This window comes from Erithacus rubecula (genome assembly GCF_903797595.1).
Source record: "Erithacus rubecula genome assembly, chromosome: 2".
NCBI classification, from domain to species: domain Eukaryota; kingdom Metazoa; phylum Chordata; class Aves; order Passeriformes; family Muscicapidae; genus Erithacus; species Erithacus rubecula.
In genome coordinates this window covers 37,383,418-37,408,245 of record NC_136685.1, presented here as the reverse complement: position 1 = coordinate 37,408,245, position 24,828 = coordinate 37,383,418, and positions in this window count along the sequence as shown.

The following is a 24,828-nucleotide window of genomic DNA, read 5'->3' as shown; positions in this document are numbered from 1 at the left end:
CTGGAAACACCTTTCAACTTCTTATCATGAAATACCTGTAACAAGAATTCAAGCAAACAGAGCCCATGAGTCTGGTCATGGTCCTCCAGAAGCTCCAAGCTTTGCTCATACCTGATTTAGTGCTGTGCCTTTTACTCTTGTTTAGAAACCAAATCTTTGAATAGAGTACCAAAAAATACTCTGCCAGCATGCAGGGTACTTATTATACATATCATCAGCTTATCATTGGCATGAACATACCTCAGAGTAGCTAGAGTCCTCTTTTTTCACTCTAAACATGAAAAAATACATTAGTATCTTTCCTTCCTTGACTGTGGCTCTGAATCCCAGATCACTTAATTTATCATTAGTTCCTATTTTCCTGATATCTCCCTACATGGAGATGCCAAAATAATAAATTCTTCACTGATTGAGGAATCTTTAGACACAGAGATCATTACAGGATTAGAGCTTTGGGCCATGAGTTTTACAAAGAACTTTTTAGTACAAGCACCTCTGCAAAGACCTGCACTGAAGAACAGATTGCCTAGGACAGAACTCAGAGATTTAATGGCTTTTACAGTGGCTGCCAGCTTAATGAAAAGATGCTGATTGATAAACATCTGCCAAGAAAAGCTTGTAAGATAGAAACACAGCTCTATGAACCTCCAGAAACATTAAGGCAGCAAATGCAAAGCATGTCTGTATTTCATAGTCAGAGGACATTTTTCAAAGGGAATATTGGATGGAATATTAGTGCTTTGCATCTCTGGTGCTGTCAGCCAGGATGATTAGCACTTTGATCTGTATGCAATTATGACTACACATTTAATCAAGGGGATTTTTGTGCAGTAAGTGTGGTGCTGAAAGTTGATTCTTTCTGTATACATGTGGAATGGAAGGTCCTTCTACTAAATCTTTCATGTCTTAGGGCTTTACCTAATGATGGTGACTGTTACACAACTCACTCTAAAGTGTGAAATACAAAGATTGCTATGTTGAGACATGGGTTGAGGATACAACACAACCTTTCTTGTCAGAGCTCAGGAGAGATGATGTAGCTGGGAAGGCAGCCTGATCTGCCTGCCCCCTGTGTAACAATGAGCATAACAAAGAAAAGGTAATGGGGAATCGTAGTAGGCAATTCTATTCCCAGAGGTGCCAAGAAGCCCATTTACTGACCTGGTGTGCACCCCAGAGAGGACTACTGCTTACCAGGGGCTTGTGTCAGTGCTGCCACTGAGATTGAGGTCTCATACACTGATTATTATGTGCTGCTGTTTCATGTGGGCACCAGGGATACTGCCAGGAGCACCCTGACAAGTATCAAGGATTACAGAGCCCTGAGAGCAGCAGTAAGGCATGCTGGAACACATGCCTTTTTCATCAATGCTCTCAGTCAAAGGGAAATGTGTTTGAGAGGACCAGTTGAATCTGTCAGATCAATAAATGGTTAGAGGACTGGTGACACAGCCAGGGGTTTGAGAAACCTGTTCTCTGTGGGGCTGATGGGGTCCATCTGTCAGTGAAGACAAAGCACAATCTTCAGTCACAGACTTGCCAAGCTGGTCAAGAGGACTCAAAACTAAACTTACCAAGGAAGCACAACCTTAATTCATCCCAAACCCAACAGTTTGAAACCAGAGACAGCAATAGATTCCTAGAGCCTGGAGAGAGATCAGCATAAGCAGGAGAGCACCTGAAGAGTAGCTCAGGAATTCACAGAATCAGAAAATATTCTGAGTTGCAGAAGACCCACAAGGATCAAGTCCAGCTCCTAAGTGAATTGCCCATCAGAGAAATCAAACCCATGCCCTTGGAATTACTAGCAGCATGCTGTAACCAAGTGAGATAATCTCAGGGTCATTCCAACCACTGCAGCCAGTAACTCAGCTTCACTGGGGGCCTCTGTGGAAACACACACAGGTGGGGAACAAACAACAGGAATTACAGACATACACATGCCTGCAGGGCTGTGATCTTATTGGCTTCAGGGAGATGTCCTGGCATGGCTCCTATGACTGGAGCGTTGAAATAAAAGGATACAGGCTCTTTAGGAAGGCCAGAAATGGAGACAAGGAGCAGGTGTTGCTCTTTATGTCATTGCCCAGCTGGAGTGCACAGAGCTTCATCTGGGGATGGATCAGGAGCTGACTGAGAGCTGCTGGCCAGGGTTAAATGGAGGACATGGAAAAGTGACATCATAGTGGGGATCTGCTACAGGCTGCCTGACCAAGAAAGCTGAGTGTATGAGGCCCTCTATGGGCAGACAGGACAGTGTCCATGTTCTCAAACCCTGATCCCAATGGGGATCAACCACGAAAACGTGTTGGAAGGACAACACAACTAGGATAAGCAGGACTGTTGAGTCTTTTGACTTGTACTTTTTTGTCCAGAAATAGATTAGTCATGAGCAGCCTTATTCACCAAGTCAGAAGCCACTTAAATATCCTTCTTGCTGCTTGCCAAAGGGTTTTGATTATTGCCTTCCAGAAGAGATTATAGTCTAGTGGGACTGCATTTAGTGTCACCACTCCCCCAAACAGTCCTTTCACTGGAATGGAACAAATATGCCTCCATTCCTGAGAACTCAGTAATTCTACTTCAGTAACAGAGTTGATAACAGGTGTCAGCTCATCCCATGTGAAGGCTGATTGTTGCCCTCCATTTGCAAGTTCACTCAGTGACAGTGATTGTCTGGAAAAGAGTGATTTAAATCTCTCTACCAAAATAACAAAAATTATTATTATTATTGTTAATTATTTGATTATTAATATTAACAATCAAGCAATTAAATTAATTTTACTAAATATTTAACCACAATTAACTGGTCCAATAAATTGCAATGGAAAGATGTTTCATTAAACGTTGCTTCTGTCCCAATATTAGCTCTATTCAGTTGTTAGCTCAGTATCTTTCTAGGGTGGTGTTTTTGAACTTTTTTAAGTAAGGACACTGAGTGCCAGCCAGATTCCTCTGCTCTCTAAGTACCTTACCACAGAGAATGCATCTTACAGAAACAGTCAGAGATTCTCTCAGCTTGTCAGAATAGTTATTTCAGCAGATTCTCTCTAATGCTACTCTTTGAATATGAGCCTTCTATGGAGTAAGTCCTGTTGTAAGTGCATTAAAAATTTAGGTAGCTGAAAGGCTCTGGAAACATAGCCAATGCAACCCTGGGAGCAGGCTATGAGGAAGCATTCTCTGAAAGCAGAATTTTTCTATTATACAAAATGGGTATTGGAGATAGTGAAGTTTCAATATCCCCATATTCTTTTCTCTTCCAGTTGCTGAAACTTGAATAAAAAAATCTTTTCAGCACTGGACTTTACTTTCTCTATCTAGGATGAAGACATAACGCAGAACAAATGAAACCTGACATGTAACATTTTACAGGAGAACAATGTGCTTATGGGTGCAATATGTACCTAATTTGTATGATTCAAGGGATCCACCAACAATTGCTCTTAGTGTTTGTAAGGCTGGCGAGCCTTACTGGCTCCTTTCTGGAGATCTCCAAGGAGAATGAGCCAGAATATTGCTACTTTGTTTTAGGGAGAATATTCTTGGAAAGGTGAAGTGCGCTTGTATCCTATTACAGATAATGGAAGAGCCTGGACTGCTGATTCCCAAGTGCTTTTCTGGAAAACTGTCAGCAGGAATCTTGGGGAAAACTTCCATGGCACATATAAGGTCCAAGAAAATTAATAGTAAGCTCAAGAACAATGTATAAAGCAGAAAGCTTTTCATGGCACCCTGGTCAAGTGAAGCTGTTTTGCTTTAAGCTGAAGATGCCCAGCTCAGATCTATGCTTTTCATAGTTTCCTTCCATGCTAAAACTTTATTTTGAAGTCTGTGCTGGAAGTATATTAAGAGAGAGTGCTTTCTCTTATTTGAAATTTTTATCCTAACTTAACCTGTACTAGCTAATCCATGCAGGCATAAGGTGTATAAAACTAACAAGATAAGACAAGGTACTGGGATCCTAATTTATTAGCAGATATTTTTAATTATTATCGGTTTAATGAATATTGGAGATAGAAAAGGCTGCTTAAATGTGTAGTCCATCTCTGCCTAAGGTGGAATAATGTGTGTTATACTCTTTCCAGTGTTTTGTCCAGCTTCTGTACTGTTGGAAGGCAAGGATTGTAGTTAGGTGGGGAACACTTACAGCCCTGATGAGAGTGACTGTGGATGCTCCTGGCTGTGGAGGTGGAAAAAACAATGAAAACCCTGAAACAGGTTTTATCTGCCTTCTCAAATTTATTGTGCTTGCCTGTGATAACAGGGACTATGGACTCAACAATGAAACTAAAAGAATCTCAGCTCATAATCATTTCACCCATTTATGCACAGACAGATGAAAGCAAAGTTGCTAATACTCAGATTTCTTGAGTCCTATGCCACTGGAAAAATTATACCTGAGACTAAAACAGTGACTAATCCAACCTGGGTGGTTTATGAGTAATGACTTAGTGCTTGTCTGACTGGGAAACAGCTATAAAGTTATCTACAAATATTTCTTCTTATGAATGGAATTTGTTAAAATTGACAAAGATGTTCAAAGAAATTTTTGGGTTTTGTTTTTATTGCTGCTGAAATGAAAGAAACCCATAAATTTCTTTTACATAAAACAGTTAAAGATTTTAAATACAAACACCTATTGACAGGAGATGTACCATTCCTGTGTTTCTGGCAAGGGAATGTCATTGCCACTGGCCAGGCTGTGAGATAGACAGAGGGCATAACTACCAAAGCCTCCCTTCCTTTTTAAGCACCTAGATGAGATATCTTGGAAACCCTGAATATTCAGCAATGCCAAAAGCATTTCTATAACAGCCACTACTACCTAAATGTATTAATAAATTTATAAGGATTCTAAATGGAAAGGAGAGAAAACTGAATTTTAGCTTTGAAAACATGGGAAAATGCAAAAATGAGCTCTGACTGCTGATGAGATCACATCAACCACACAGAAATACATAGAAATGTGAAAAATAACATTATAAATTTAAGGAAGGTATAGAGGTATGGAGGAGGAAGGTATGGAGTCAGCAGAAGGTGAGTATTTTGAAAACATAACCTGAAATCCCAGATGCCTTTCTCTTGCAGCTGAAATAGCTTCAGCTGAGGGTAGCAAATACATGACAGAAACAATCTTCCATCATTAATTTCAGACCCCAGTTATGTTAATCTATTTGAATAATTATAGTTTAATGAACTGTAATCATAATTAACTAGATTTGAATTGTGTTAATATACCTTTTCATATGACATATTGTCTACAAATTACATTCAGATAGTATCTACATTTTACCAAAAACTAACATTAATGATCACTTCACCTTGATAGTTTTATAAATCCCCTTGGTATTTTGGTTCCCAGTTTGTTTTATGGGCTTGAGATTTGTCCTTGGGCCTTGTGGAAATAGATGAAATGTAGGCTCTCCAATCTGAAGAAGCCTTTATGAATTTTCTGTGTCCAGCAGTATGGATAGGTATATAGTTATGATCATTAGGTCAACAGAATCTGAGCTTACATAAAACAGATATATTTAGATTGTCCTTGATTTAATTATGTACAAACTAGATCACAGGATTCAGAAATAAATGACCAGTCCAATCTAAAACTAAAGTTTGTTATTCTTTAAAATGGTGTACAGGCACTGCCCTGTAATAACAATGTTCCTTGACAGAAGAAATTAGCGATGACTTAATTCATCGATCAGGAGAAAGAAATCACTGTTTTCCATAATCTTAGTCTCACAAAATTTTTTTTTAATCAATGCAGCCACACTGAGGGGATATTTCCTCTCCCATGCAGACACTGCCATTATTTCTCAGTGCTGTTGTAAACCACAACAAACAGGGCTGCCAATACACCTGAAAAATAGGTACCTACAGAACTAGCCAGGTATAATTGTCAACCGTGATTCGGGTTCATATGACATATCTATCATCCTTGAGAAAGAAAATTAACTATTCTTGGCTCAACCCACTAATTGCATTCTTGGGATGTGAAAAGCAAGATTTAGTTTGTGAGCTTTTGAGGCTTTTTTGTTTGGTTGTTTTTTTTTAAAGAAGCTGCACAGAAGCTGTCTAACCCACAATTGATGGTGACTCTCCAATTAGAGCTCCAATTGGCCCGTGAAATAAACTAGGAAAACAATACATCAAAGTTGATGGTAACCCTCCATTAAATTCATGATATACAAGAAATTATTATTTAATTTGTTCTCACAGAATTGTGACCTCAAAACTTCACCTGAAGAAATTACTGAAGTGAGGAATTTGTGTCAAAAACATGGCTAATGTCTTAGAGTCCTGGGAGATTTAAAGTTTGTGCAAAGCTGTCAGCACGAAGGAATTCAGGCAATAATGGGAAAAAAAGAAACAAAAAACCAAACAAACCCCATGCAAATCTTCAGATTTCAAGTCAGGGTAAGTCTGCAGCCTTTAACTCAAAGATGGTATTACAAATTTTTTTAAAATGTTGAAGGATCTTCCTCTACTGTATCTATTGAAAACACACCACTTTAAAAATGAGGCAATATTTCAGGAAGGTGAAAAAAGACATATAAATTAAAAAATTAAATTACTGTTAGACTTTAACCCTGGCTGGGGGCTGTGCTTAGCACATCTATAAAAAGGGTGACCTAAAAATGAAGCAGAGCATTCTGAGGGACAGCAGCTCTATGTTGACATCATATGGAGAAAACACAAGGCAGGTGAAAACACCAACTGATAGGTCTAAAGAACAGGTGTAAATAATGTATTTTCCAGTCAGTTTTGAGGGAATCTTTGTCTAAATCTCTATCATATAAAATTCAGCAAATGTTATGATTCTAATATTGTGTGAAAGTCTTAGTTGACTAACAACACCTACAAATAACGGGTCACTTTAAACAGATCTTCTCAGAATAATGCTCATAAAGTAGTTTCCATATGGACTTTGATTCTGGACACTCCTGAATCCTGAAGAAGAGTAGATTGTAATTTTATAACACATCTGTAGTAAAAAAAAAAAAAAACGCTGCTCATCTGCACTGCTCTGGAAAGACGAAAAACATATTATTGATAATTAATTGCAAATCTGCTTCTATTTTGAGAAGGTGGTGGAAAGCAGCACCCTCATTAGCTTCTTGCCAGCTCAGCCATCAAGGAAAGCAGAGCTCCTCCTGACACCCCTGTCCCACCCACTGATTAGAGGTGATATGTGTGAAATAGTTCTCATAATTATGGATTCAAAGGACAGGTTGGACAAGACCAAGCAGTGAATGACTGAAGGAAACAGGCCTAGGCTGTGTAATATGAATGGCAATCCTGCAATTCCCTGTTAAGTACCTGAAAAATCTGACTCAAGTTTTGTGAAGTTTCTCTTGTAGCTTTGTCTGTAGCCTTTCTACTTCTGCCAGACAGCAGAAGCAATTAGTACTTTTTTCCCTCCTTTTTTTTCTTAAGAGACTGCAAACCCTTTACCAAGAAAATTCAAAGATATGTGTTTACTTGAAAGACTTTGTTAAGCTCTAGAAATTACTTTTATTATTGCCCTTATTACTTAAAGGCATGTGACTTGAATATTATCTGAGACTGACCAGGAGACTATGGCACATCCTTGTAGATTGCTTCAGCACTTACATTTTCATGCTTTTTCTCATACTGGTTTGACATAGGTGTGTCAGGAGCTTAATTCAAGTAGCAGCCTCTAAATATTGTAGACCAGGACATCTGCTCGATAACCCAGGCAAACATTAAAAAAAAATTTACCCTAAATATTCCATGACACTTAAAATTCTCTACCTGTTTATCAAGAAGTACAAAGGAGGAAGAAAATCTATTAAAATTAAAAATGCAGGGTTTTCCCTTTAATTTTTATGTTCCTGCTATTGCATAATACATTACACATATTTCTCATAATGAGCACCTTTGTGAAGAGGCCAAATTCTCTCTCAAGAAGCTGCAATCAGTCTTGAACAGAGCATTGCAATGAAATTGTCTTCATGTATGCAAGCTCTGCCCTTTTTAGTCTTTCACTTGGAGAACCAGAAGTTTTCATACATCATGGATTTGTGACTTCATATTGATTCTCTTGCTGCTTTTCAGATCTTTTGTTTGTGTGGTTTTGTTTTTGTTTTTCCTGCAACCACTTCCTTGTATTTCTACATCATTCCCTATAATAATAATTTTTCTCAAAGCATTCAATAAACTAATGATTGTACAATTCTCTGCTCATTTCCCCCCTGCTCTTAATCAGGAAATTCATGTTGTATGAAACTACAATAAATTATATATATTTATACAAATCTGCCTGTGTAAAAAATATGGACAGACCTCAGTATTGACACAAGATGAAGAATACATTAAAATTGGACTGTAAGTACTTTGTATTTGCACAGTGTATTAGTCCTACATGGGCTGTGCTTGCAATAACAACAAAGTACAATGTGTGTTTAAATTCTGGTTTTCTAAAAGCAAAGCAATTCAAATAGTCAATGAACTTTTAAAATAACAATCACATCCAGTCCTGATGTCCCCAACATATGAAAGATGTGGAGCTACTGTGCTGAGAACAGAGGAGGGCCACAACAATGATCAGAGCTGGAGCACTTTACCTATGGAGACTGGCTGAGAGAGCTGGGGCTGTTCAGCCTGGAGAAGAGAAGCTGTCAGGGAGAACTTGTGGAAATCTTCCAGTACTCAAAGGAGTTTTTCAAGAAAGCTGGAGTGGGATTGTTTACAAGGGCATGTAGTTATAGGTTAAGGCTATAGATGTCCTTCAAATGGAACTGGTTTTAAACTGAAAGACAGTAGGTGTGGATTAGATATTAGGAATTATTTTCTGTGAGGGTGGTGAGGCACTGGAACAGGTTACCCAGAGAAGTTGTGGATGCCCCATCCCTGAAAGTGTTCAAGGCCATGTTGGATGGGGCTTTGAGTAACCTGATCCAGTGCAAGGTGTCTCTGCCACAGCAGAGGGATTGGAACTAGATGATCTTTAAAGTCCTTTACAACTCAAGCCATTCTGTGATTCTGCGCTTTTATGATTCCATCATTCTATGGTTCTATGACTCCATGATTCTATGAAATGTGGTCTTGGAAACAGCTATAGACATTCTTAGCTCTACATACAGGTAGAGTTTAATGTTGTCATTGGCTTTACAGCCTTACTCAGGAGAAGCTGAAGAGTACGATACTTTTTTAGTACCCACTCCACTTTCCTATGGAAGCACTGAGGGAATGATTCCGAGATGCCTCAAAATACAGGATCACTTCAGCACATTATGGCAACCTCAGCAGTCTGTTTCTACTCTTTGCTGGGGCCCTGGGAGCACCATCAGGCTCTGCAGTGTCTCTGCCCTTCCTGGAGCTCTGGCTGTGGGTGCTCAGACCAGCTCTGAGATATGTGTGAGCAAGAGGAGTGGGAAGCCAAGGTCCCTACACTGGGGAGCTGTGCTGCAGTTGGAGCCTGTGCCTTCAGCTGAGGACAAACAAGGACTGTGGCTGGCCATGGACCTTGCTGATGATTCATTTCTTGTCTTGGAGGTGCTTCAGCTGCAGCAGCTGAGCAGGATCAGGGCTGTGCAGGACCCAGTTCTCCAGGGGTGTCTGACCCACTGGCACTCCCAGCATTGGCCCCTCAGGTATGTATGATGGTACCTTACCAACACTTTTGTTCAATTAAAAGCAAATATATTTACAAGGTCATTACCCCCTGGAATATATTTCTTCCATTTTAAAATACAGTAAATAAACACACATTTTCTTATTTCAAGCTTATAAGGTGAAGCAATTTTCCCATTATGACAGGAGAATGAAAATAAGCAATATATAAACTCCTCAAGGACAACATTTAATTATATTGCATACTAAAGAGGACACTCAATGCTGCTGCATGATAGATGGCAAAGCTGAATGAACTCATATTAACTCTTATCTCCTAAGCAAATTTAGTGCAATGATTGGCAAAGCCTATTGTGCTGCTGGAAAAGACAGCAGATGAAATAATCTTGGATTTATATATTAGGTGGCACGAATTTTCAAAACAATAGCACATTGTTATGGCAACTGAAAGATGTATTTGCTTAGCAATTATGACTTAACCGAACAGTGAACAGTAGGTTCTAAAATAAATGCACATATACAGTAACTTGACAAACAGAAAATGGCCAGGGAACAGAAACTTTAAGAACTATGCTCAATTTAGTCAGTCTCACAATTTAAATGTTAGATAAGAACCTGCCACACCTGCTTTCACATAACCTATTGGTCATTAGGTTTATGGGTTCACAGGCAGTACAAGTAAACAAGGAGGAAGAATTCAGCGCAGAAATAATTTGGAATTTATCTTTCCAAGAGCACTTCTGAGCCATACTTAAGATATTCCAGGGGATATAGTATGAGCCACTGTTTACTCAATTACTGAATTTCAATTGAATCAATAGCCCAGGAATTGCCTTCTTCTGAACATATTTTTAGACAGAAAATAAAATTATTCATGTTCAGATACCCAAATGTAGAGACAAAAAAGGGATTGATGGCAATCTCACTAGACTCAACTGAAAATTCACTTCTGCATATCTTACTTCTTATTTTAAACAGTTGGTATGTACAATGGAGCTTCAGAGGTATTCAAAGATACACACTGACTTGAAGGCTCTGTTCTGACAACATATGTGTTCATTAAGGTATATTTAATGAACTTTTCACTACATTTGATTGTTCAAACTACTTGATCAAATACTTTACTACATACAATTTCTGCCAGCTGTTTACAAAACAAGACCCTAACTTCTTGGGAAAATATTGCAGAATGTGAATCCTACTGTTAGTTGGTGTGATTATATTTCTTTTCACAGTTTTTGTAAATTAATATGGAAATCAGATAAAAAAGAGATGCAGGCAGGGGCTTAAAAGCAGCCCTTCAGCTATTTGGATGATGACTGCTGCAGAAGAACTGATAGAGGGTAGAAGAGGTCAGTTGTTGAAAGTGTGCTTTGTTTTCTTCCTAAGCTACTTGTTCTTATTATGGCATTTTTTTAGTCTAAAAAAATACAGCTTTAATATTTTTAATGAAATATCTGTGGATTTTTTTTTGCCACTCCCTGCAAGAAGGGGCATCTTTCCCTTTTGCTAATGAGAAGACATTAGATAATATGTCTTATAGATAATAGATATATAGATAATATAATTTGATTTATATAAGAATCTCTGTGAACTTGTAGCATTTTAGGAGGCTATGACAGAGACACAAAGACCTATTCATTGTATGTCACATGTAAAAAAGTGATTGCATAAGTATTCATTACTTTGTGTTTTTTACATAAGAGGAAAAATTCCATCTGTCCCCCTTGCCACAGTTTACTTTCCCTGTTTTATATTCTCTATTTTAAGTGAATAGTGAAAGCAACGTGCCAACAGTATAACACTGCATAGATTGAAATGAAACTATGCTGCATAAACTAAACAAATGTAAAAAAGAGTGTTTAGAAATAGAAAAGCATTGCTGTTCTTCACTCCCTCCAGCAACTCATGCTGACATGGTAACATCAGCTGAATCCAAGTGCAAGATTTTATGCAGGCTCCTTGGAGCACACTGTTTTTCAATTTCTGAAATGTACAGAAGTCTGACATAGCTGTCCCCTGTGTTTCCTGGTAGCTGTATTCCTACAGAGAAAATGAGGATTTTACACAAAGTTTAATACAGAGTCCAGAGAACTGCAGTGTGGCTGTGCTATAATTAGAGGAAGGGTTCACTAAAAATTAATACATACAACAGCAGCCCTGAAGCACTAGACAGTTTGAAGGCCTTCTAAGAATGAATTCTGACTCAGCATAAAGGTAGCACTAGTAATCCCCACAGTGCCAAAACAATCACAGACAAAATGCACTTCATGTTTTTGAAAAGTACTAAAAAAATCCAACTGTTCCATGTCTCTTCCTAGGCTGCCTCAGGATAAGAACCAGGGTAAAAACAAAACAAAACAAAACAAAACAAAACAAAAAACAACAACAACAAAAAAAACCCTACAAACCACACATCAGTCCATTTAGCTGGATTTGTGTGAAGATTGGTACCTAAGGCCAAAATTACTTTCTTTCCAACTCTGCTTTGCACCTGTAATAATTTAATAGCCCTCTGAACTTTCATTAATTTATATTTAAAGTTCAATTCCCTGATCAAATCCACTTCCTTGGTTTGATCAGATGGTCTGTAATATTTACTCTCCATGTTGTCCTTGACAAAATAACTAGTTAGAGAAGCAAGGACCAGTAAATTGTATGGTTAAGATGCTCCCTTGTAAAAGTCATTCCTTTCCTTCTCTTAAGTCATTGAATCTTGATGCCTTTTTTCACCATGATATATCATTAAGAGGGAAATTAGAAAGTATCCTTCATTAATTTAAATAACATGCAGCACAATACTAGGAAAGTTTTTCTAGAAAGATGTATGTAGTAGTAGATCTGATCCTCCCAATTCCTTGCCAAATGTTTAGTAGGCTCTTTTCTGAAAGGGAGAACAATTTTCACTCAAAAGTTGCCCTCAAATGAAAGCAGTTGCCATAACCATGTTTTTGAAGCAGGATAATCCCTTTGCTGTGTCTTAGGAATGCTCTGAGAGAACTGAGAGCTCCTGATAGATCCTTGTTGGACACCAAGGCACTGAACTACTTAACTATGACAAGGTTGTCTTACTCTGGTCACATAAAAAAGGGAAAACTCTATGTACCAGAGAGACTAGGAGTTAATAAAATGAGATAAATTGTGTTTATTGATTGAAGACAAAGCTGCCCTTTGAGTGGAGGAAGAAGGAGTTCAAATTCCAGTTTCAAATCCAGTGCTTGCATTTGATGTACAAGCATACATCCTGTTTCTGGATTTTTTTTCAAAGCCTCTGTCCATATGACAAATTTCAGGGGTGAAGACCCCACAGCCACAATGACATGAAGAAACCAGGCTGCATATCCAGCTCTGATCCAAATCCAGGAAAATCTCTTCTGCCATTTTATGCCTCTGACATAAATTAGGAAAATAAATAAACAGAAGTTCACAGGAGCTGTAGGAACAGCAAGATGTCAGTTTGGTGGGATGAGCTTTTCACACCCTCAGTCAATACAGCTGTCTGAGCTGGCAGCAGCTCTGTGCTACAGCCCCCCTTTCTGCTCTTGATAGGCAAGATGATCTGAGTGGCTCAGGACAGAAAGCAGCAAGAAATGAATGGGCACAAGAAACAGTAGAGGAGTTTTTTATAAAAATATGAAAGAAAAATAAGATGAAGGGAAGAACCAGCCACAGTGAGGAGTACTTCTGGTCATGTTTAAGTGGCTACATAGAGCATTGTCCTGAGCACTACCTCTGAGAGCCAAGCAGAAAAGGAGGAAATCACATTGTCATTCTGCCTCCAGGCAAACAGGATTTAGGAAATCAGTGAAATTCAAATGCAAGAAGAATCCATTTCATGGTGTCCGCTACATGCATCAGAGATTAGGAAGGGCAGAGAGAAAGACAGAAATCAAGACTGACATTTTGAAAATTTATTTGGGCCATGCAGGCAGTGTGAGGAGAGCTAAATGTTATCTTTAGCTATGATGGCTGTGCAAGCTTAGCCTGAGCAGTAATTTCCAAACAGTGATCCATTGGCTGTGCCATCATAACAGACAGACACCTGCACACACACACACACACACACATGACAGTGAACAGGAAAATAATTCATAACAGGGAGGTGGAAACAGCCAGATCATCCTAAATGCTACAGCTGTTCAAGAAGAGGTGAAAACAATGAATTTCTGTGATTGGAACAATGATCATGGCCAGCAGTCCTGACATCTGCATTCTCTCATGTTACAGTGGGAAAGGAAGATACTGCATTTGAGCAGTGCAACTGCGACAAATGAGAAGAGACATGCTGTAGAGAATGTATGCATGCATAGACAAGGTCATCAGAGCACTCCTGCTAATCCTTCCTCAGAGCCTTGCCCCCAACAAAATTGGCTGACCCCATATTTGAAAATGGTGAAAGGAATGTGCTTATAGACAGCAGGACTAACTTGACTTTGAAGCAGAGCACAATGATATTTCAAATGCTATTGTTAGACTAAAAAAGAATAAAATAACTCAGGAGCCAGCTTAAAATATCTGGTGAATTCAAACCTTTATGTTCCTTTATGCTTTATGTATCACTCATTCCTGGGTTAAAAAGATGCTCCCCTACACATATGTTGTAGTATTGTCATATTGGATTATTATATTCTTACAATCATGCATTATACTGTGATTTCAAATTCATATATTACAAAGAAACTATACATGTACCCTTTAGTATCCAGGACAAGCTGGATATGCTACTCACATGAATTTATTTTCCTTTGCCTGCATTTGTTCTGCATTTGACTGTAAACAAGACAAGATTTTATACAAAGTAAAAACCAACAGTAGAAAATGAGTAAACAAACAGAAAGCGCTTCTATACTTTATGTGCAAAAGTAGACCATTTTCATTGATTCCTGCATACTAATTTTTTTTTCCTTTTCCTTTTCCTTTTCCTTTTCCTTTTCCTTTTCCTTTTCCTTTTCCTTTTCCTTTTCCTTTTCCTTTTCCTTTTCCTTTTCCTTTTCCTTTTCCTTTTTCCTTTTCCCTTTTTTCTTTTCATCTCCTTCCCTCCTCTCCCCTCTGCTCTCTTTTCTCAAACATTTAGCAGATATTGGTAAACTTCAAGGAAAAGCCCAAGTGTCATACTATTATATTTAAATATATTTCAGGATTCAACTCCTATAACATTCAAATATTACATTCATGCAATGATATTTGCATTTGCAATACCCTTAAATGCCAAAGCTTCATTAAACATGATTCTGCAAATGTTGCTCAGCTTTTCCCAAAGCCAAGAACAAGGCTAGCATATACTTAAAACTAACAAAACTAATGAGGTTATACATAGAAGAGTTAACCTTCTTTGATGTAAAAGAGCAGAGAAGGATTCAAAATGCTATCTGAATATTAACAAATGTATTAGTAATCTCTGGAGATAATTCAGATTTCTTGCAAAGATAAGGGTTACTCCCAGAAACAAAATATTAAGTGAAAAAATGCTGCAATATTGGAGATGTGCTTGGGAAATGCTGAACATGAAGCACGTGCCTTGGTTGTGCCATTTGCTGTCTCTATCTAATCACATTTCAGAAGGTCAGGGTCCCTTGTACTGCACCTGAAACTGAAGGTTTGGCCATGAAGTTCAGTTGTTAATACAGCTTTTAAATGGATTGTGTCTCTCCTTAGTTTGAGTTCAACCTCTTACTTCTCAGTGAAAAATGATCCTTGGGTTTGAGAAATGAAGTCTTCCCTGGTTAGAGAAGTTCTCTAGACCATCCAAATCCAACCTTTACAGTTAGCATCCAAACACAAGGCATCACTATCCACTATCATCGCTTGAATTCACAAGACTTAGTTTTAAGTTAAGTGACAAATAGCTTTGCTCTCAACCCAATGCATGTCAATAACTCGACAATTAAAAAAGCCCCCAGGGAAACACAAGAATGTGTTTGGAAACCAAATGTTTAGAAGACACTAGAGGCTAGGGATCTTTCTTCATGTATGAATGCTGAAATTACAACACATTTAAATAACAGCTGGTATCACTTCTTCCACCTGTGTTTGTATCAGAATGGAAAGCTCTTTTCAGCAGCAAATAAAATATACTCCCAGGCTTCATCTGTTGCTGCTGCTGGCTGACAGAGAACATCCTGCAGCCACACTACTGAACACTGTCACCATTGACAATAGGTGCACACCAAAACTTCCATTTGGAAATTATCTTTTGATGGTGTTGAAGCTTGAACTATGCCCAGAAGCTGTTGAATACATGAAATGGGCATTAGCATTCCCTAAAACGGTGTCAGGTCCATCCTAAGACATCAACAGCATGGGTTAGCAGCAGCAGCATTCAGAACTGATCCCTAATACAATTTATTTTACTTACACAGCAAAGCCTTCAAGGTCAATTTGGAAATGACAGATTTTAATACTTTTTCATTGTCTGTAGAGAGGGTGCAGGAAAGCAAGGCTAAGTGAGGTGCCTATTATAAAGAATTATGGATCCAGGCTTGGCTGACTACTTTGGGACCAGGGGCAGCAGAACAGGACATTACAGTGCACATGGGGCTTCTTAAGATGAAATACCAAAGAAATTTTGCTGGTTCAGACTGAAGATTTTTTTACTTCTGCTTATACTTAGAATGGCCAAAGCCTCAACTGGCCCAACACTTGGATTCAGTTCATGACTGTGCTTTGTCAGATTCAGAAACTACCTTCTATCAGTGATTGGATTTGGCAGATGTTTTCTGAAACTCTGTCACATGCCCAACATATCAACCCTGCTGGCAGGTACTGTTTTCCCTCCAGGACAGGTTTTGCAGCCTATGCAGAGCTTTGTGCCAAAGAAGCCAGCCTGCAGTCCTGTGACTGCAGCAGAGATACACCTCAGGGGAGCCACAGGTAAGATGCTTTCCTCCCCAGTCTTATCCTTTATTTTAATAGACAAATGGATTAACTAACTCTGAAGTACTAAAGGTCTCCTTGGGTAGCAAATTGCCCTTAACTTCGCTGGTTTCTATGAGAACTGACATTGTTCAGTAATTCCCCAGTTTTTCTCAGCACCTTGCACTCCTATGTCCTAAAGGATTATCATGGATGTGAATTGAATACAAACAAAGCAAGACCCATGACATTATGAAAATTCTATTGCAGACATATCTTCTAAAGGTGTGACAGAGCAAATGCAATCCATTACAAAATATGAGAGAAAATCAGACACCTTATCTTGACATTCACTTCTGTCAGAAAGACCACACATGGGAAGAATAAATCTGTAGCTCATATTGAGTAAGTTATGAGCATTTTGTTAATTATAGAGAGATGACCTTCCTAAGAGCCACACTGTCTGGTTGTGAACACTCCAGGAAGGAGGAGTCCACAAATTCTTTGGACAAATTATTCTAGTGTCACACCACCCTCATATTACAGATGTTCTTAATATCTAATTAAAATCTACCCCCTTTCAGCCTAGGACCATTCACCCTTGTCCTACCACTGCAAGCAAACCCTTTCCAACCTATAAAAGGTCCCTCTCCAGGCTACCTGCAAGATCCCTTTAGGTACCACAAGGCTGCATTGCAAGATTCTCCCAGGAATTTCTCTCTGCCTTTGACTGACAGAGAGTGATCTACATAGCAAGACCTCATATCTCTGTTTTTATTTCCTTCACAAGGTAAAACAGGACAGTTATTAGTAGTCTAAAGATTTATAAATAATGTAATGATAGCTTGAGGAAGCTTCTCATTCATTAGATAATAATTTTCAGGCTAATTTCTGAGGCCAAAAGCCACTTAGTATACTAGAGAAGGATAGGAGTAGTACTGGTAAATAATCAAGAAGCAACCCTCAACTTATTACTAGCATGAAATTTTAATTAAGTAATCAAAGACATTAAAAAGACTTGCAAAAATGAGCCATTAGATCAGAAACAAAAAAGCTTAACACTTAGCTTAAAATATAAGCCTGATTTTGGCCTTATTTTTTGTTGCTCTTGTCCGATTATCTTCACATTTTCTGTGTGTTCTGTATTTTCCTTTGCCTTCGTTCTCCTTATTCCATTCTCATTTCTCTACTCCTCAGCATCAGCCAAGCCCTTTCTGGCCCAGGAAAATGCAATATATTTTGAATGACTTATTCATGGAATGTACTTTGTTCTAAACCTTCTCCTAAAGCTGTCTGCTTTCACCAGTAATCATGCAAAGCATCAGGCCAACAAGGTTTTCTAGTTTCTTCATAACACCATTTTTACATATTTAACATGAAAATTACATGAATTCATAAATTCATCATTTATCAGCTGAGCTGGGACATAAAGGCTAGAAGATTTCCAAATAAGATAAAATATGGCCAGCAAAGGATGCACAAAGTATTGGTCACCTGTAGAGCTCGCAGTGCTGTAAAAACAACAATCAGTATTCTTAGTCTCAAATACCAGGCCAAAGCTGGAAGGACAAAGCGTGAACATGGCTTTTCAAAAGCCATGCTGAAGACTGATGACAGGGTCAGGAACAGGGTAGTTGACTAAATCATCGGGCTAATTCCTCATGTCCCTTTATCAAATAGCCTCTCAAAGTGCTACTTGCTTGGTACAAAGGCTTAATAAAGTCCAAGATGAGTTTTGTCTCTTAAGAGGATGTAAAAAATTTGAAGAATGTGGCATCAAACACACATACATACAGGTATGTTTTGTGTATTTTTATTGTTATGTATTTCTCTTTGTCCCAAATACTTTTGAGTATTCTAGATGAAAGGAGATGAAAGATCAGGAAATACCTTAACATTGGGAACACAGCTACAGCTAAGAGAAAAAATTTCAGTATCTCATAGGTATGAGATACTAAGCACTGAGTACATGCATTGCACAAAGGCAGCATTACAGTGAAACATCACCCTTTCTCTAAACCTACTTTGTACTGAGTACATGCATTACACAGTGAGACATCACTTTTTCTCTAATCCTCTCCCTCCAATCCAAACATTGCTTCAGGAAAAGATGGTAGAAGTGTGCAACAGTATCTGTACAACCTTCTTGTTTTGACTGTCCTGGACAATTCAATTAAATATTACTGATGATGCACTTAAACAGAAATAAATACAAACTATTTCTGGAATAGGTTATATTTGTGTTTTGAATTTTTATTTGCCTTTTTGCTGATATTCAATTTTTAATCGTGTGCTATGACAGATAATATTTTGAGAGGTTCTGCTAAACTAAATTTATTCCCTTCTCTGCATTCTATTAAATGAAAAATATTAAGAGAGCTCTTGAAACATTTTATTTGTTAGAAAAAAATCAGTATATTTTGCCTGTGAAATTATATTAATTAAGGCGCCCAAATATTTTTAATGGTCCAAGTGTTGTCTGAACTCCTATACAGCTCCTAAAATTTATATCATGGACACCCTTGCTTATTTGAATTAAAAGTTATAAACTAGCTATGTCTTTTAAAGTTTTTGTGATATAAATTATTAGGAAAAGAGAATATAAACAATTTAGTTAAATTGTTCTAAATTATGAGGCAAAAATATAAATTAATAGAGTATTAGCAAAACATTACATAAAATGCTCTAGGTATGGCGTAATTTTGTAATTAATACTGTTGGCATTCCATTAAACAAGAGCAATTTAATGCAATATATCTATGTTAAGTTCTAAATAGATTGCTGAGATTTGTACTAACTATAGTTTGAGACATTAATTGATTACCAGAAGAAATGAATCAACAAACAAAAACGTTACTGCAGTCATCCCAGGAACGGTGCTGGAGCATTTGTTCTTGATCACAGCTGCCTTTCATTTTGCACTGGTTTCTAGTCCCGTTCTGTACCTTCCTGGCCTGAGCCAGCTATGCAGCCATCGGTGGTGCTGGCCACATTTTGCCTGAGGGTACCTGCAGGAACTGTTTTGGAAGTGGATATAAGAGCACCTAGCTGCCTTTTTGGAGCACTCTCAGGAATCCTTGGACCAGCAAAGAACTGGCATGCCCTGGGAGCTCTGGAATTGCTGAATTTGTGTGGTTGCTGGGTGCTGCTGAAGTCTGGCTGTTTCCCTGCACATCACTCATCCTGGGCCCATGCAATAGCTCAACCCTGCACATACACATTGCGTTTGGTACTTCTGGGGTTCACAAATGTTTCCTTGCTCCTCTGCTGAACAGCAATTAGCCAATGCTTTCAGCAGGTGACCAAGTTATTGCCTGTGTAAAAGTCCATTGCCTCGTCAGTGCCATTTACACCGTGATTAATTGTTATAAAGCCACAGCTGCTCTGCACAGGTGCAGTGGACTTACCACATGGAACAAGATAACCTGCAGTATGCAGTTCTCTCCTCTCTGAGACTGGGAGGTTAAAAAATGAACCAAAGCCCCAGACTAAGTTGCATCTGGACTCAGTAACAAAACCTACAGAGATTGTAAACTCTTTGAAATTATTTAAACACATTTAAAACAAAAGAGAACTGAAGAACTTGGCTATCATTAGGAGGTCAATTAAGGGCTCTAAGGGATGCAAAGAATTAAATGTGTCTCTACATCTACACAAAAATTCTATGGGAATAAGTATCTATGTGTTCATAAAGCTACTCTATAGTTACATATTAAAAACTCATTAATTTAAGAGCTCAATGAGGAAATCCACTCTGGTTACCCTACATAAAACCAATGAATGTCTGCTTACCATTTGGAAAAGAAAGCAGCAATGTGCTAAGGGCATCTAAAAACAAAGTGCCCAACAACCAAGCCATTCATAACCTCTGCTAGAAAAGAAGAAACATAGTTGGAAATGCAAGAAGGGCTCCCCATTTCATACAAACTGCTCCTATTCTTGTGCAATTGTTCTTGTGTAATCCACAGTGACTCATCCATTTAGCAATTTGAGCAAAGCATAGAAAATGGAAGTCACAGAAAATCATGTTCTTTCCAAAGTCTGTCAACTGCAAACTTCTACGGAGGTTTTCCCAGTTTTTATCATGCTTTTTCTTTACTCCCCATGGCACAAGTCTTGTCTGAACCCAGCTAACTCTGGATTCCTGAGTGTGTGCCCATTGCTATTTTTATGAAGGGAACACCTAGACAGATACTAGCAGTACTTCTTGCTATGTTTGCTGTTCTTTCACTTTTCTGACAGTTCACGTCTCAACCTTATCCTAGTCCTTTTAATCTGCTTCCTTAGACACTCACTACAGACTTTCTGCATTTCACTGTGCAATCTCTTGTGCATAATATATTTATCTGATTTGCTATCTTGTGAGCAAGTCCTGCTCATGCATTAAATGCCATCTGAGGATGCTGGAGGGACTCATGCTCAGAACTTTTCTCTTACTGGCAGGTAAACACTTATTCAGAAATTTAAAACCAGCAAACAATACTTTGGTATTAAGATACTTGCAGTTCAGGGTCATTTTTCATCTTGCCCTTGAAACCAGCTTTGTCGCAAATTTATAAGTACAACCTCTTACTTTACATATTGGACCAACAGGATTTAGTTTTTTGGCTAAACAGCTGGATGTCATGTTGCAGTCCAGTGCTGAGGTTACCCTCCATGCCTGTACACCACTCTCAGTTCACACTGCTGAATGCCCCTTTTCCACCAAAGAAAATGAAAGCTGTTATTATGAGCTTTTATTAAAAAAACATCTCTTTCACTCCAGCAGTCCCTCCCTTTTGCTTCTCACTGAATCAATCTTAGCTATTAGAAAACTTAGAAAATCTTAAGTGAAGGGTAACTGTGAAGTAAGCAGGAGGCAGCAAGCATGGGAGTTGGCACAGGGCAATGAGAGAGGAATGCCAATTGCAGGAAGAATAGATGCCATAAATTCTGTGAATTATAGGAGAAGGGCATGAACCAGAAAAGTAAGCAAAAGGCAAGGCCTTCAGTCACCTCAAATAGTTGCTGCAGTTCTAGAGGAAGTGATTCTGGGACAATCTTTTCCTCACATAATCAGCACATGAGATTTGCAGCATTCCCCGAGAACCTCAGAGTCCTTCATTTCTTTCTTGTCTAAGAGAACTGAAGTATTTACATGTCATCCTCTCAACAGCCCAGATAGTACAATTCATAATAGTATCTGATGATAAAAATTATTCTGATAATATCTTTTTTCTCCTGCTTTCAGAAAAGAAGGCCAACTCTTGTGCAGCTGAACCTAAAGCTAAGCTTTAACTGCTCTATGCAGAAAACAGAAACACCAGGCACCTCCAGAAGAAAGCTCTGTCTGAGATTTTAGCTTCTGAAGATAGCTTATTTTAGCAGCATCTAGATAAGTCTGTGACAGTGATAGGGTAGCCTCTGTGCTTTGCACACAAATTGTTGTAAGCAACAGCCTTTGCCTGGGAAAAATACTTCTGACAACTGAATAAATCAGACAGCCAGATAATAATAGATATGGAATGCTACTTCTGTTTTTCTGTTTTTATTATCTGTTTCTTAACTTTTAATGGCAAGTAATGTATTGAAAATTCTTCCTTCTACTTACATAAAAACTTAGTATATTTGAAGGCGAAGTACTTTGCTGGAAGCTTTATTGTCCTCGACCACATTTCTAATTACAATTTCAAAAATGTAATGGATTTTTGGTGCATGACTTTGCTTTGGAAAACTACATTGATATTGCCCAATACATCTATCTTAAATGTCTATTCTTATAATTTTTTTGAATTGAGGATGGATTTCAGACTTGTTTACCATTCCAAGCATCCCTCCAAGAAGTCTTTTGAAAATGGATACCATATTTGTCTTTGTTCTTTCATGTGCCTACCGTTAACTTAAAAAACAAAGTATATACATTTTTAAGAATTTCATACTTGAGTTCCTTGAAAACCTCTGATTGAGTACTATTGTGACACGGTGATTTATCACTGTTTGTTATATTGATTCATTCACAAGACCACTCATATTCAACTTAGGATATTTCTTGATTAATTACCAATGGATACTGCATCCAGCATGAAAATCTCTAACCTCTTCTGTATTAAACATAGATACAAAACACTTTAAACTTCTCTACTACAGTTTTATCAAAGCTTTGAAAGATCCTTTTACTGCTCTACTACCTGTCAGCACTGTTAGCACACTACCAGCTTTCTGTCTGCTTGTGAAATGTTTTAGAAACATGCATTAAACAAGACTCTAGTATATAGTTCTTAAAAATTGTTGCTTAGGTATTTTTTCCTTAATATTGTATTATGTCTTGCCTACCATGGTTTGCTGTATTTACTTCTGAGGGATGGATGGGAGATTATTGTTTTATTTATTTTAGGTCTAAGAAGTTGCTCCTTCAAGCCTCGCAAGGGAATTGTTGTTTTGGGTTTTTTTTTTAAGCTTTAGAATGAATGCCAGAACTTAGTGCTTTTCTGGTTTGATCCTTTGGACAGAATCTGCATTTTAAAGTATCTTTTATTTCTATTACTTTTCTTTATTCTGTTTTTTAACTACATGAACTTCTTCCAAGCCTCATTAAAATCTTTTGATTGATATAATAATCTCAATATGGTTATGCTGCCTGCATAAAGCCTCCAGACATTTTATAGTTTTGACATCTCTTAACTACTTTCCTCCCTTCTATACACCTTATCTTTTTCAATGTCATGTTACTGCAATGGAGTTTTAAAATTCTGCTTTGTAATTTTTCTCCAATGTTTTAATAAAGAAAAAAAGTACAAATGCATGCAAGAACTTGCAAGTGAGTAAGTAATCAAGAAGTCAAAGTATAACTAATAAAACTTACCATTTGTGTTTTCAGAATTTTATTTTTTGAAAGCAGGTTCTTCACTGACTTGGAATAAAATTGGAGTACTCACCAATAATCATATGAGACAAAATAAGGACTGCAGAGCTTTTCACAAAGTAAATGGCTGGCTACTTCTTTCTCCCCTGAAAAATCTTAGTATTGTTTCTCATTGATTAGCATTGTTTCCTGAGGTTAATGGCTTCTTTAGAAGCCCTCTTTATTTCTTCTTTAGTTTCCCCTTTAAAATAAGTATTCACTGTCATTACCTTATTTTGTATACTGGTAATGGTATAATGAAATACTGTATTACTGAAATACATATAGTATATTTAAAATCATACTTTTCAAACTTTAACTGGCTATCTGATCTTAATGAACTATCAATCTCAGCACTATGATAAAAGTATTTTCTACCACAGTATATTAGAGTTTTTTCAAGAAACTTCCATTAAAATCACAACAAATCAACATCCTAATTTTCACTAGTATTCTAAAAATCCACTGAGGTTATCTCTGGTTCTTTGTTGAATCAGACTGCAGTTTGAGAAATTAATCTTGAGAGATCGTGCTGTTCCCACAGCAATGACTTCAAGTTATGAAACCAACTCTGAAGACAGGGTCCGGCTGTCAGATACATAGTGCTCATTTTCATGGACTAAAACAAACAAAACAAACAAACAAACAAACAAACAAACAAACAAACAAACATATCCCCCTCAAAAATAAAAAATAAAACACCCGTGTTTGGTGTTGGTTCTAAGGAGAGCTAGCAATACACCTCTTCAATTTTTTGTTTATTACAAATAAATAAATAAATAAGTGTCTTAAATATTCTAAGCAGAGATCAAATTTAAAAACAAAATTATTTTCTGTAAGTGGCACATCAGCTCTGAATGCAACAGCAGGCATCAAGATTATGTAATAAAACATTTCTTTTCTCCAATATGGACTTTAGTTTGCTAGTTATAATTTTCCTATATTATAATCTATGTTGAAAACAGTTTCAATTAACCATTTCAAAGCTTCTCTAATTTAGAAAAGTTCAGTAGATTTTTACCCATATTTTTAGATAAAAGACCACAGGAAATTAACTTGAATACTCTGATTATTCCTGACTATCCACACTACTAAACTGCTAGGATCAAGAAGTGAGCTGCTCTCTGGATCACTCCATGAACAATGACAAGATCTGAGAACTAACTAAAACTGCTCTAGATTTTCTCTATCCATACAAGGGCAGTAGCATTTTTCACAAAGACATGAAAAAAATATGGTGCGTGCACATATTTACATGCCCATATTCTAAGATCTAAATTAATTTTTAAAAACTTCCTCATTTTGTATGCACTAAGTAAGCTTTGAATAGTAGCAACAATGGAATATACAAAATAGAAATTGCATCTCTCCGTAAGGTCATCACACTGTATGATAACTGCATGTACAGAATACACAATACTATGTGTGTGAATAGCTTTAATTTCCCTTATACCAGTGCAGTTAGTTTATTGGAATGACAAAATACATTTTTTAAA